Source organism: Hesperophylax consimilis, chromosome 15, assembly GCF_061612785.1.
Source record: "Hesperophylax consimilis isolate HC1 chromosome 15, BYU_Hcon_1.0, whole genome shotgun sequence".
In the NCBI taxonomy this organism is placed as follows: domain Eukaryota; kingdom Metazoa; phylum Arthropoda; class Insecta; order Trichoptera; family Limnephilidae; genus Hesperophylax; species Hesperophylax consimilis.
Genome location: NC_142850.1, coordinates 13,841,893 through 13,854,535, shown reverse-complemented (window position 1 = coordinate 13,854,535; position 12,643 = coordinate 13,841,893). Strand labels below are relative to the sequence as shown.

The 12,643-nt window shown below is 33.7% G+C and overlaps 1 protein-coding gene across 2 annotated transcripts in view; it reads left to right on the top strand.

Annotated features, from left to right (window-relative positions):
- MICU3 (Mitochondrial calcium uptake 3) overlaps window positions 1-12,643 on the top strand; it is a 223,592-nt gene that overhangs the window by 995 nt on the left and 209,954 nt on the right. The window lies entirely within an intron of this gene.

Genomic DNA, 12,643 nt, shown 5'->3' with positions numbered 1-12,643 from the left:
AAAGTTAGTACCTTGTACCTACCTAACCCAGTAATTAGATATTTAAAAATGTAACATTATCAAGAAAAAGTGTAATATGTACTTGGTTACTTATCGCAACATTCAAATATTTTATCATAATATGATGTGTATGTATCAAAATAAACATAACTAAACTAACATACAGTTTATCTATAAATCATGAATGATACGAATCGTGTCAATATCCTAAAACGCATACAATTATTCAATACGCCATTACTCATTAGGTAGGAGCTCGCTAGTCACCCACCAATAACAATAAAGTCAATTAATATACAATTATTATCTTCTCCACACCATTGATATTAAACACGCAAAGTGCTCTGTAGCACAAAAAATTATTTCACAAAAATGATTAAAAAACTGTTTTTGCTCATGTTCATATCAAAAACACTAAGGACGGGTTGTTTCAGAGAATTTGTACAATTCTGTCAAGTAACTCGCCTATAGTTATACAATAACAGAACTTGAATAGGAATTACACGGAACCCGAAAATAAACGTTGAAAATTATTTATTTATTTATTTACGCCCTAATGGGCTTTTACAAAGATAGGTAACAAGTAATTCAGTTGTGTTAGGTACATAGTTAATAATAAATAATGATTTATGATTACATTAAGGTAAATTAAAAGTAATAGTGTGGATTATGGTAAGAAAAATATGTGTAAAGAAACAGTAAAAATAAAAAAAGTGTAAAAGTGTATTTACTACGGAGTCGTGAATTCATACTCACTAAAGTGATTAAAAAGATTTTGTTTTATTTATTTTTTGAAATAACTTTATTGAGTAAAACCTCAAATTGTAATATTTAATTATTGAAGACAATATTAGCGATTTCTAAACGAAAATCTGAAACAGAAAAATCAATAAAGTTACTCAATAAATTTTTTCCAAAAAATAAATATTCATCCTAGACTTGCAGAAGAGTAAATAATACAATATTTGAACAGAAATTTTTTTAATTTTCATTTTGAAAATGGGAATTGCTGTCAAGAATTCAAATATATATGTTAAATTTTTTCTTAAACATTTAACTGGGAATTATTTCTTTTATGTAAATTTTTTAGGGTTTATCTTGAAAAGTTAAGTCAGATTTCGTAATTTTTCAATTATCAATCCTACAATTATAATATCCCGTGAATTTTCACGGGTCTGCGCTGGTTATGAATTAATCAAATACTTTATTGGGTAATTTAATTCCGCCGCTGATGAATTTTCTTTACTGTTCGCTTAGCGAATAATCCGAACGCATCTGTGGAGCATTTGAAGTACATCAAATCCACTGTGGATCAAAATAAGTTAACCGACGATCAACCAATTCATTTCTGTTGTGATTGAAAACATATCTGTAATTAAAAATGTTTTTAAAATTCTTCGCTAATTTTATAATTTTTTTCCTGTTGGTACCTAGTATGGAAAGATTCGTTAGACCACTACCCTATAATATTAATAATACCTCCAACTTCTGACGTTTCCCAAACATTCTGATGGCAACTTGCTACACTAGCTCCCTATATAGGCTAGAGTGGTTAAATTTGCCACTATTTCACTGGAATCGGACGTATTATTAATATTATAGTGTATTTGGTTAGACCGACAGTAGTGGCTACCGCCTCCTAAATATTCGTAAAGTAGACAAACACACCACAGGAAGTTTAAAATAATAGATAACACACCAGCAGTAACGTTACAGTACATCTAGATTTGTTATTGTCAAAAACAAAAATAAAATTTATACAAAATAAAAATAAAATTTGACAAGTAAGAAACACGATGTTTTCAGTAAATCCTTAATTCAAAGATTGATCACGTATGGCAAAAATAGACATAAAAAATTCATATGTATGAACGAAATAAACGGTAGAACCGGGCGGCGTTTTCGTCTTCAAAAGTTGCGTCTTATACTACCTCAAGGCCGACTAGAGTTTACAAGCCTGGGCGCCTGATGGATTTTGAGGTGTCAAGTGATCAAGTTAGTGCCATGCCATAATAGAGCAACGACGGTTTGAAAATGGCTGCGGTTGTTGTTGATACTCGCTGTTACTGCTGATTTGTATGTTGTTTTACCGCAAGCATATAAATAAACAGATTGATAAAAGACTATTTTAAACTTTCAAAAAAACTTTCTCATCACACACGAGGACATTTTGGCAATTTACTTAGAGGTACATGACCTTACACGACGCGTGTCAGTTTAGTTTTAAAACTACGAAATTGAAAGTACACCTATTGATATACTTTTTGCTTGCCAATTTGAGATTTCTACACCGCGTCTATATAATTCTAATTGTAGCTTCATTGCACACCAATATATTTTTTTAAATTCTTGTAACGGCAAAGGGCCCCAGTTCGAAATCGAAATCGACACCGCAGGCGAAAATTTTAGACGCCTTTCACATGATTTTATTATTGTTGTCCATTCGAATGCCCGGACACGGGTTACCTATACGTTGTAAATGTAATGTAATGAAGCGGTAGGTACTAGTAAAAATGATTTTATTTGTCAAGTATTATGTATCAATTTATTTAATCCGGTCAATTTTCGATTGGCATTTCAAAAGTTAATTATTTTGTTATAATCGGTTCTCCATTTTAAAACACCTACATATTATGTGTATTATTGTCATTGATATATATCCCTCATTGATCAGTATCACGTTGTCACTATGAGTAAGTAATATGTTCAATATTGTTATACAAATATAGTTTTTTTTTGATCTGAAATGATCAAATCTGAAAGGTGTAATATTTTTTTTAATAATCACGAAATAGAGGTAGTATCTTCAAACTCACCAATAAAAAAACAACCCGTGAAAACCAGTTTTTTTAATGTGTAAAATCTATTTTCAATTTTTGACTCAGTTGCGCCATCTCTTGGGCCGGTTAGTAGCTAATTTCAAAGATTTTTTGTTTGACTGAGGATTGGACCTTCCTCCCCAGGGACTGGATTCAACCGCTAACACCTAAGCCAAATCCTAATTGGATAGTACCCGAAATTGACGTCTTCCATGGTTGAGGAATGAGGCTCTTGACTAGCAAGCCAGAGGTCGCGGGCTTGAATCCCGGCGTACGCAAGAAAATTTTATTTGATTAATTTGTGTTATTTCACAAATTACCCATTTAAAATGATTTACAGCATATTTGTTGCACGTTTCAGACTGGAAGATACTCTCAGTATCGCCCTGGTGTAAGACCACCATTCAGAATTGGAACATTGCTTGAAATGGCTTTAGAAGTGTTTGGTCGCCAGATCTGAATAGCCAGGTACTTCCCCACCTTCCTCCTCTTCATATCCTTCCCCTACATACTACCTTTAGCCTCACAACATATTCAATTGGGGATGCCATAGTCTCACTGGCTCCAAGCGGTTGGGAGCTGTCTTGTACGGTTTCACACAAGTCCTAACTGAATTTTAAATATATGAAATTTTAAGTGACTAGTTCTGTCTACTTATGATAATTCATATTATTAACCTCCGTGTTCTATGCTAACGTATCTAAAATGATGTTGATTATCTCTAATGACAGCAGGCGTCCTGCGTAAATGGGCATTAAAAAATATTTCCTTAATTTCATAAATCAAACGTGATAAATTATTGCGGCTAACCGCAATATGTATTTGTTTTTATCACAAGGTCATTTGTCTTGTCAGTTGATTGCACATACATATCTGTGAAGGCCGCCATACTCCATAGCGTTAAATGGTTTACGCATTTGGATAGAGTTTATGATATGATTAGAACTGTAGAGTCAAAACGTAGTTACTCTCTTTGTTCTGTACTATAATAATTAACGGAAGTAAATATATGTCGTTCATACTAGATAATATAATATACTATTAAAATACTAATTTTTTTTTTGTGGCGTTATTAAGCTGTTTTAATTTTGTTGCGTTAACTCCACACAAAAGGCCTCGATGAAAATAATTTCCCTCAGGGCCTATCTCTTTTTTAGGATGCTGTGTGGAGGGTCTTTTTAAGGAGAGGAAGGAATGAGGATGGGTCTTGCAGAGACCCATATTGTAGGAGGGATGAAACGCAAGCAAATTGTTATTTATTTATTGTTATTAAGTTTAATTTGTAGAACTCCATTTTATTTTTTTATTTTTGCAAGCAAATTTTTGCAAGCAAATTGTTCCACAGCCGGACTGTGGAACTCAAGAACGAGTTGTATAAACCTCCCATTAGACGAATATTAGCTGAATTGAACTAATTAGATCTGCTCACACCACGAGAACGTAAAACATATCACACTCACGAGAACTCCACGTCCAAAAATATTATTTTTGTGCAAGAAATAAAAAAAAACTTTACTCGCCTGTACCTCAGTAGGTACTTCATTGTTCTGAATCCAAGTTAAAAAAGCTATGATATTCCATCTTAATATTTTCAATAATAATTCGATTAAATATGTAATATGAGAGGTACCTATGTAGATACACAAAATATATCCTCCCTTTTCATATGGTCTACAAATTTTCCTCACCAATCGTCCCGTGACGGGATCATCCCTACATCAGATATATCTTTTCCGCTTTCCGACATCCCTTCCTATCACCAACGGTAAAAGCATATTTTATATATGCACTCTCCAGCCATATTCGTGCATGGCAGGGCTTGTAGTTTGATGAAGGGTGAATTGTGCCAGTTATAATATTTTCTTTATCCCTTTTCACCAACCCTTTTTTGCAATTTGACAAGAGTCACATAACGGGGAATCCGTAAAAATATTTTAATGCAATCTTCCACGGAAATATGATTTCTGCTGAAATTATTTTTAGTATTGTTTCTTGGGAAGCTTGGCTTACGTGGGTAGATTTGCTGACTTGACTAAAATCGATCACGTAGGTGCCTTTTGCTTGGAAATGGGTTTGCAATATTTAGCCAAGGTCGGAATGGGAACACGGACGCCATGTGCTAATAATTTGGGTCACACGTACAACATTGTTCTCGTGAAGATGATTCACCGTCTGTGTTCTGAAGAGATGTCACAGCACTTATGCAATTCTTTTCGCGTATCTACACATTTCTAAACTGAAAGTTAACGGAAACTTGGTAAAGTTGGTTTTAAAGTTGGAATTGATAAAACTGGGGGATATTATTATATAATATGATGGATATTTTGGGTCTTTCCACTCCGTGGGTTAGATTTTAATACTTATCTATCTTATATATGTATTCTCATATATATATATTCTCTATCTTCTTCTTCTACATTTCTATTTATATAATACTATACAGATAATAGTGTTTGTGGCGGTCTGGTTTTGTTTTTTTATATAAATCTACAGTTTTATTCCAAGATTGATGAATTTTTGCACACTTCACCTTCTGAACAATAGGAAGGTGACTATCTATACGGGATTTCGAAAATCCACCCCATCCACTTTTCCCACCCCTTAAACAGGATTTTGATATTTCTTGATGAAATTTTGCACACTTGACTTTTATCATGCACTATTGTAACTACATCAATTTTCAACGAATCGTAAAATATGCTATACGAAATTCAATAAGAAAAAAGTTATTGCGACCGGGATTTGAACAACGGGATCTCGTGAAAATGCCCTAGCCACTGGGTTATTGTAACCAACTTTAGATCCTCCTCGTTTCTGTAATATTGGTTGTCTTCGAATGTAACATTTCATTTTAAAATAAAATAATTATATAGCAGAAACACGACTGGTGAAAGAAGCCTTTAAATATATATTTTTAGTCAGCTTATTCTAACCAGTTTAAATAATATAATAAATTTTCTAGGCGTTCTAGAGCTAAACTGTCATGAAACTAAACTAAACTATATGTTAGGACCTGATTTACAAGGATGCTCTGGTGTATGAAAATTTTTTCTTGCACCACTGACGTAATGGCTTAATTCGTGCAACTTTAGCCAGTCACTGTTTCCGATAATATGTAAAACTATGCCTGAGGTGCTATTAATCATGTTGCATGCCTTATGATTTAGCTTGCACGTATACCCGAAGAACAGTTTACCTCGAAAAGGTGATACATTTGGAAAACCGCAATTCGAAAATCCGGGTTTAGTTCAAACAAATATAAATATATCGGTACAATCTTGCTTCAACCCATTTAGATCGAAGACAAAAACTGCATAATAAAAAATAAAAAACTTTTAAAAATTTATTTACTGTTATCACTTTTTGTGAATAGGCAAGCATTTATATTTTCTTAATAATTACTCAGTTCGTGATACATAATTACATTATCTAAAAATTCTCATGTAGATATATTCAGTTTACGTTTTGTTTTTACGTCCAACGTAAGCTGGCGACATTTGTATAATATACTAGTAGGTATAAAAAAAACCCAATGAAACGCCGTGTCAAAATGTGATCGGTAAAGAACTTTTGGAGATTTAAGATTTTGAATAAACGAGCATTTACATTTTTATTTATATTATTTTTGTCACCCAGCTTCCATGTGGGCATCTTTTCTTATGGATTAGGGATGAAAAAAGTACGTAGCTATTTTGGTGCCGATTTTCGTACAGCTTAAGATGGCGGACATTATTTGACATCTGTCTTCTGTCATTGTTTATGTATTTAAAATATTGATAACACGTGTTTATTGCGAATTTCTGTTTTATTTATGATGATTTGTTGAAGGCAATGGCAAATGATAAATGCTTTGTCCGGTTTAGTACCGTAATAAAATATTATTTATTTTTTAAAGGCAAACAAACATCTGTATGGAAATCGTGATCGTGTAATACAAAGTATTTTCATATTGTTCCAATTCAGTTTCCATATAGGATCGGGACGAAAATAAACATTGTGTAAAACACCCGTTATGAATGAATGAATGAATACCCTGTGGATAGGCAAAGTATGATTTGATGTCACGGTTAATACGTAACATAATACGGTTAGAAGAATACATATTTTTTATAGATACGTACGTTTGTTTGTTTTTACTGCGGGTAACCAACTTATGCCAACTTATGTGGGTAACTAGGCATCGATGTACAATATCTGGGTCACGGGATGCATTTTCTAAAATTAACGATAATAATAAGTAGGTACCTTTACAAGTAGCATCATTTTTACCTTTCATATGACATACAGTTAAATCATTTTAAAGATACCCTTGCTTGTTAAAACCGAACCGAATGAAAAAAAATTATACTATCATAATTTTAATTTTGTTGGAAGCTGAAAAATGAAATAATAAATTAAAGTAGTCGAATTGAATCGTGAGTCTTATTCTTTAAAGGAGATCTAATTTATAAAGGAGAGTTTGTGGCCGGCAGGCGGCGTGAATCTAATTTTTATACAAATCTACGGTTTTATTCCGATTTTGATGAAACTTTACACATTTGACCTTCAATACAAGAGGAAGATCACTATTTAATTTTGATTTCGAAAAACTCCATTTAAAGCCCGGGTGCCGCCGGGGACTAGTATTAAAAAATATATTATATATATTTTTTAATCTTACCAATTACGTTCAAATCGACCTTGCATTCTTTGCGAATCTCCGCAAATCTGACATTACATTGCATGGTTTTACAAAATATCTGTATATATAGAGATACACTTGGAAAAAAAATCTGTGAAATAATTTACTTAGGAAAGTACTCAAAGCGTATTTAACTATTTATTTACCATAAAAATTCATTAACACACAATACCTAATTTAATTACTAAAAAACATAAATTATTTTTAATGTGTATTTGTGGTTACGAATGTGTGACTCGTCTCTATCGTATCGACAGATTGTATGTTCTCTGGCTCGAATATTGTGCTGATATCCATTACGTACTTCTTAAAGTTTTGTTGAGCCGTTGTTTTGTGTGAAGCCGTTCAAGTGTCTCAACTGCCCGCAGCCAGTGGGACTATGGCGTCCCCAATTAGGGTATGTCGTGATCCTGAAGGGAGCAGAGAGGAAGAGTAGGTGATAAAGCTAAAAGTTGGAAAGTTCCTGGCTATTCAGACGCGTCACTAAATAAAGCCATAGCCATTTGAAGCATTTCGATATGACGTGGTTCCGATTCCGAGCGGTGATTTTTCACCAGGGCGATATTGAGACCATTTACCACTCTGGTACAATTATCTATTTTTTTATATTTTAGGGAGGTAAAGGGTAAATGCAGGAAACTCTATTAAGACTGAACGCGGTTGGCATTAACGAAAAATTGTTCAAAGAAGCGAAGAATCCCCGTGTATGACAGTGAGGAATTGACATGGAATTGCTTACTTGAAAGTAGACTGAATCCTATATAAATGGGATCCCTGAGGCCTACGCTTGATAAGACCATGTAATGCTTTCGTCAGAATTGTGGAGATTCGCAAAGAATGCAAGGTCAATTTGAGCGTAATTGGTAAAATTAAGGCCCCGTAGTAAGAGTTCAAAGATGGTTTGAAAGGGAGATATATAAATACGAATGTTAGAGGGAGCGCGCTAACATTAAAAAAACGATAATAATTAAGCAAAAATGGTGAAAATATTTCATAAAACACGACTCGTTTGAAATATAGCAAAAATCTCTCGACACATGCTTTAGTTGCATTTAAAGATACACTGTGATTTTATACGATAAGCAAGTAACGGAACAAAACGTGTTTTTAATAATTTTCGGTGCTTACATTGCGATTTTTTTCTATCGAGGGAATTTCACATAATTAACGTTTCGGCATAACGAATGTATAGTAATTATCTTCAAAAATAACTTTTTTTTGGAACTTAAAAACTAAAAGAGAAACTTGTTATAAATCGGTAGAATTTGGGTTTGCGGGGGCTTGAACGCTTGGATGCTTTAGGCATGTAGAGCGAATGAACGAAGAAAGGAGAATATAGGACGCGAATTTGAATAGTAGAATAAGTCGGGGGCGGAAGGACATGACACGATCAAGTGAACCAAATACTTAGTCGGGTCATTTCAAGAGTCAGAATAACAGTAAGGAATGTGTTTGCCAGTGCAGAGTTGTTTGGCAGTCCGTCCTCTCTGCCTGCCCCTTATGAGAACCGGTGTGATTGTTAGTTAAGTAAAGATAGAAATTTGACATTTTTGATTCATCAATTTAAATTTAATACTTTTAGTGCCCATATGCGTTTAAAATATAAAACCTTATTAAATATATTTAATTTAATTTATATTAAATATAATCCGAAATACTTAAAAATATTTTTTTTATAATCTGGTCACAATGGTTTAGTATAATATTTGTTCTGCAAATAAAACAATTGTATATTTTAAACATGCAAACACTTGAGTTTCTCAGAGTTGGTTGATACAAGTGAAAGGCTGCATTATGACACATGTAATAAACTAATAAATCAGCAGTCTTTAAAACAGCCAACGATGATGTTACTGCATACTATTATTGTGCAATTTTAATTCATCATTGACGTCTGAACTCAATATTCACCTGACTTTCGTCACGTACTTGGTCCTACGTCTTTCGCGAATATTTATTTACAGTCTTTCGCATATAACGTTCACGTACCATGCCATTAATTTAAAGTGATAAAAAACAAAATTGCAATAAACAATTATTATGTTATTTTTCTATATGAAAAATCTGGGGGGTTTTGGGGGACTCGTTTTCTTCCGAGACTGATGAAATTTTTGTCACACTTTTTTATAATTTTTTTTGTAATATATATTTTTCTTGCTAGGGCAATCCCGATGAGTTACAAAACTCATTTTAGGACGGGAGGAAATTACAATACATAAGTCGCAACAGAATACAAAAGAAGAATACATACAGAAGTCAGTACATATAATTTTACATTAGCATCAAAATATCAAAAATACAACACTGCATAATAATTTTTAAAACACAGGTTAAGTAGAAAAATAAATAAATAAAGGAACAGTCAAAGCTATATAAATATGGATTTACCTACTGGTTTTAATTTTTAAAAATATTTAAAAAATATTTCTTCATTGTGAGTTTTTTTTTATTTTTGGCTATGGTTTTGTACATTTCTGGAATCGAATTATAAAGTGTGTTAGCAATGTAGATTGACTTGCAAAAAAAGAGAAAGGTCACTGTCTACGTGTCTATGTTAGATTTAGATAAACTCTGTAAAATGATAAATATTGTAACATAAATAAAAAAAACCTTTTTAACAATGGGTTCGGAGGTCGTCATGGCAGTCATTCGAAATAATGACTAAATCACGAGTTTTTTTTTATTTTTGGCTATGGTTTTGTACATTTCTGGAATCGAATTATAAAGTGTGTTAGTAATGTAGATTGACTTGCAAAAAAAGAGAAAGGTCACTGTCTACGTGTCTATGTTAGATTTAGATAAACTCTGTAAAATGATAAATATTGTAACATAAATAAAAAAAACCTTTTTAACAATGGGTTCGGAGGTCGTCATGGCAGTCATTCGAAATAATGACTAAATCACAGAACTTATAAACTTAACTGTAATTTTTACGTTTTCCTATGTGAAATATGATTATAAAACAGACGTATAATATTTTGTTAGTTCTCCTCTAACTAGGATATCCTATGCCGAGGTGAACTGGGTTTTGGATCTATTAAGATTTGGGTCTACCCTACAGGGCATTTTCAGTAACTTCTATGACGAGTTTTTTTAATACAAGTCTATTATTTTTCTGTTCACCTTAAAGCAGAATTTTGATACTGTTTGATGAAATTTTGGAGGAAAATTACTATCTACATATGATTTCGAAAAACTCTGAATGCCCGTGCGACGCCGGCAGTTCACCCTCAAAGATAAAGAGCAAGGCTTTAAATTGTGAGTCAATGCACCGAATATTAAAACTCACTTTGATTATATTGTATCGTATCTCATTATTTCATGAATCTATAAATATATCGGCTATCGCCTCCGCAATGAAACACGATTTTCGTTTACGCCTTGCCTTGCGTTTACTTTTACTCCAGTGTTTTCTGACGCAGAATAAGAATGTCATGAAAAATATCGCCCAGTAAAGCTTTGGCTAATTCCGCTGTTGCAGTTTTATAGCATGTTTAATGTTTCGCCTTTATAACTGCTAACCCGTGCACAGTGCGGTCTTGTAGCCTACGTGCAACTAGCGTCGTGCACCTTTTGTTATAGCGGTACCATCAATAATTTGAGTGTAGCAATACTAATCCGTATCTCTCAAAACAATGACGAAATTTGATATCTTAGCATCGCTTTCTGCATTACTAGGAATTATGACGCGTTCCTGGGAAACTCGGTGATCAATGACAATTTATTGCAACATTGGCGCTATGTGTGAATGTCGGTGTTAAATTAGAAAACCAAGGTAATGGGTACATTCACTACATTCGTGTATTTTTTTTGCTTCATTAGATTATTCAAGGTCGTACAATATCTCATATTTAAATAAGTTTATTCAGATAAAAGGTACAAATGGGTTTTTATGTTTTATTTTAGCTGTCTAACGGATACAAAATTCCTGGATTTGCACTTTTCTGAGTCAAAAATTGTATTTTTTATGAGTTGGTCTAGAATGGATTACTACTTTATCTAGATCAGTGGTTCTTAACCTGGGTTCGATCGAACCCTAGGGGTTCGGTGAGTCAGTCTCGCGGGTTCGGCGGAGGTCAAGACACACCCCCGACTCATATGATATCTTAGCAGCTCTCAATCATCTCAATAAACAGATGCAGGGCTGTGGAGTTGACATTATCGAATCAGAATAAAGCCTGAAGGGTTTTCAAAAAGCTACCGTTATGGAAACGACGAACAGAGAACGATAACTTCGCAAACTTTCCCCTGCTAGACGACTGTGTAAGTAAGATCAAAGATGTATTTGGAATCGGAGACATATCTGTACCCGCGGAACTGAAGCAAGCATTGCCACGCACTTAGATGAGCTTGCAAAGTCTCTCGACGGATACATCCCTACAAGAGAGTCATATCCAGCATGAATGACACAGCCGTTCACTTTTAGTGTCGAGACAACAGATGTCAATGATGAATACCTCGATGAAATCATTGAAATTCAGCAGAGCCAGGTACAATAGCAATTCTTCAGAACAACAACGCTCTCAACGTTTTGGTGTCAACAAATGGTAACGTACCCTGTTATTTCTAAGAAAGCTCTGGAGATTTTCATACCGTTTGTTACAACATGTAAGCAATCCTTTTCGAGGATGCTGGACATAAAAACGAAGAAATGGAACAGACTTTGTTGCGAAATGACATGAGAGTTGCACTTGCCAAAGTAAAGCTGAGCATTTCTGAACTGGTCTCTGAAAGACAACAGCAGAAGTCACACTGATTTGCAATAAATATTCATTATTATGTTTTTGTTTTTGTGTGAAAATCATGTTTTAATGGTTTTGGTCATTTTGTGCACATATGTATTTTCCAATTAAGAAGGGTTCGGTGAATGTGCATATGAAACGGGTGGGGTTCAGTACCTCCAACAAGGTTAAGAACCACTGATCTAGATCTTCTGTCATATCTATTTCGTCTTTTATAGATTTTCTAGAATAGTTAGGACGGGTTGTTTCAGAGAATTTGAACAATTCGTCAAATTTCAAAGTCAATTTTCAAGTCCTGTGAAAGTTCTTTTCAATTTCTGTTCTGTCAAGTATCTGGCCTGTCAAGTATCTGGCCTATAATGATATGATAGCAGAACTTGAATAGGAGATTCACAGAACCC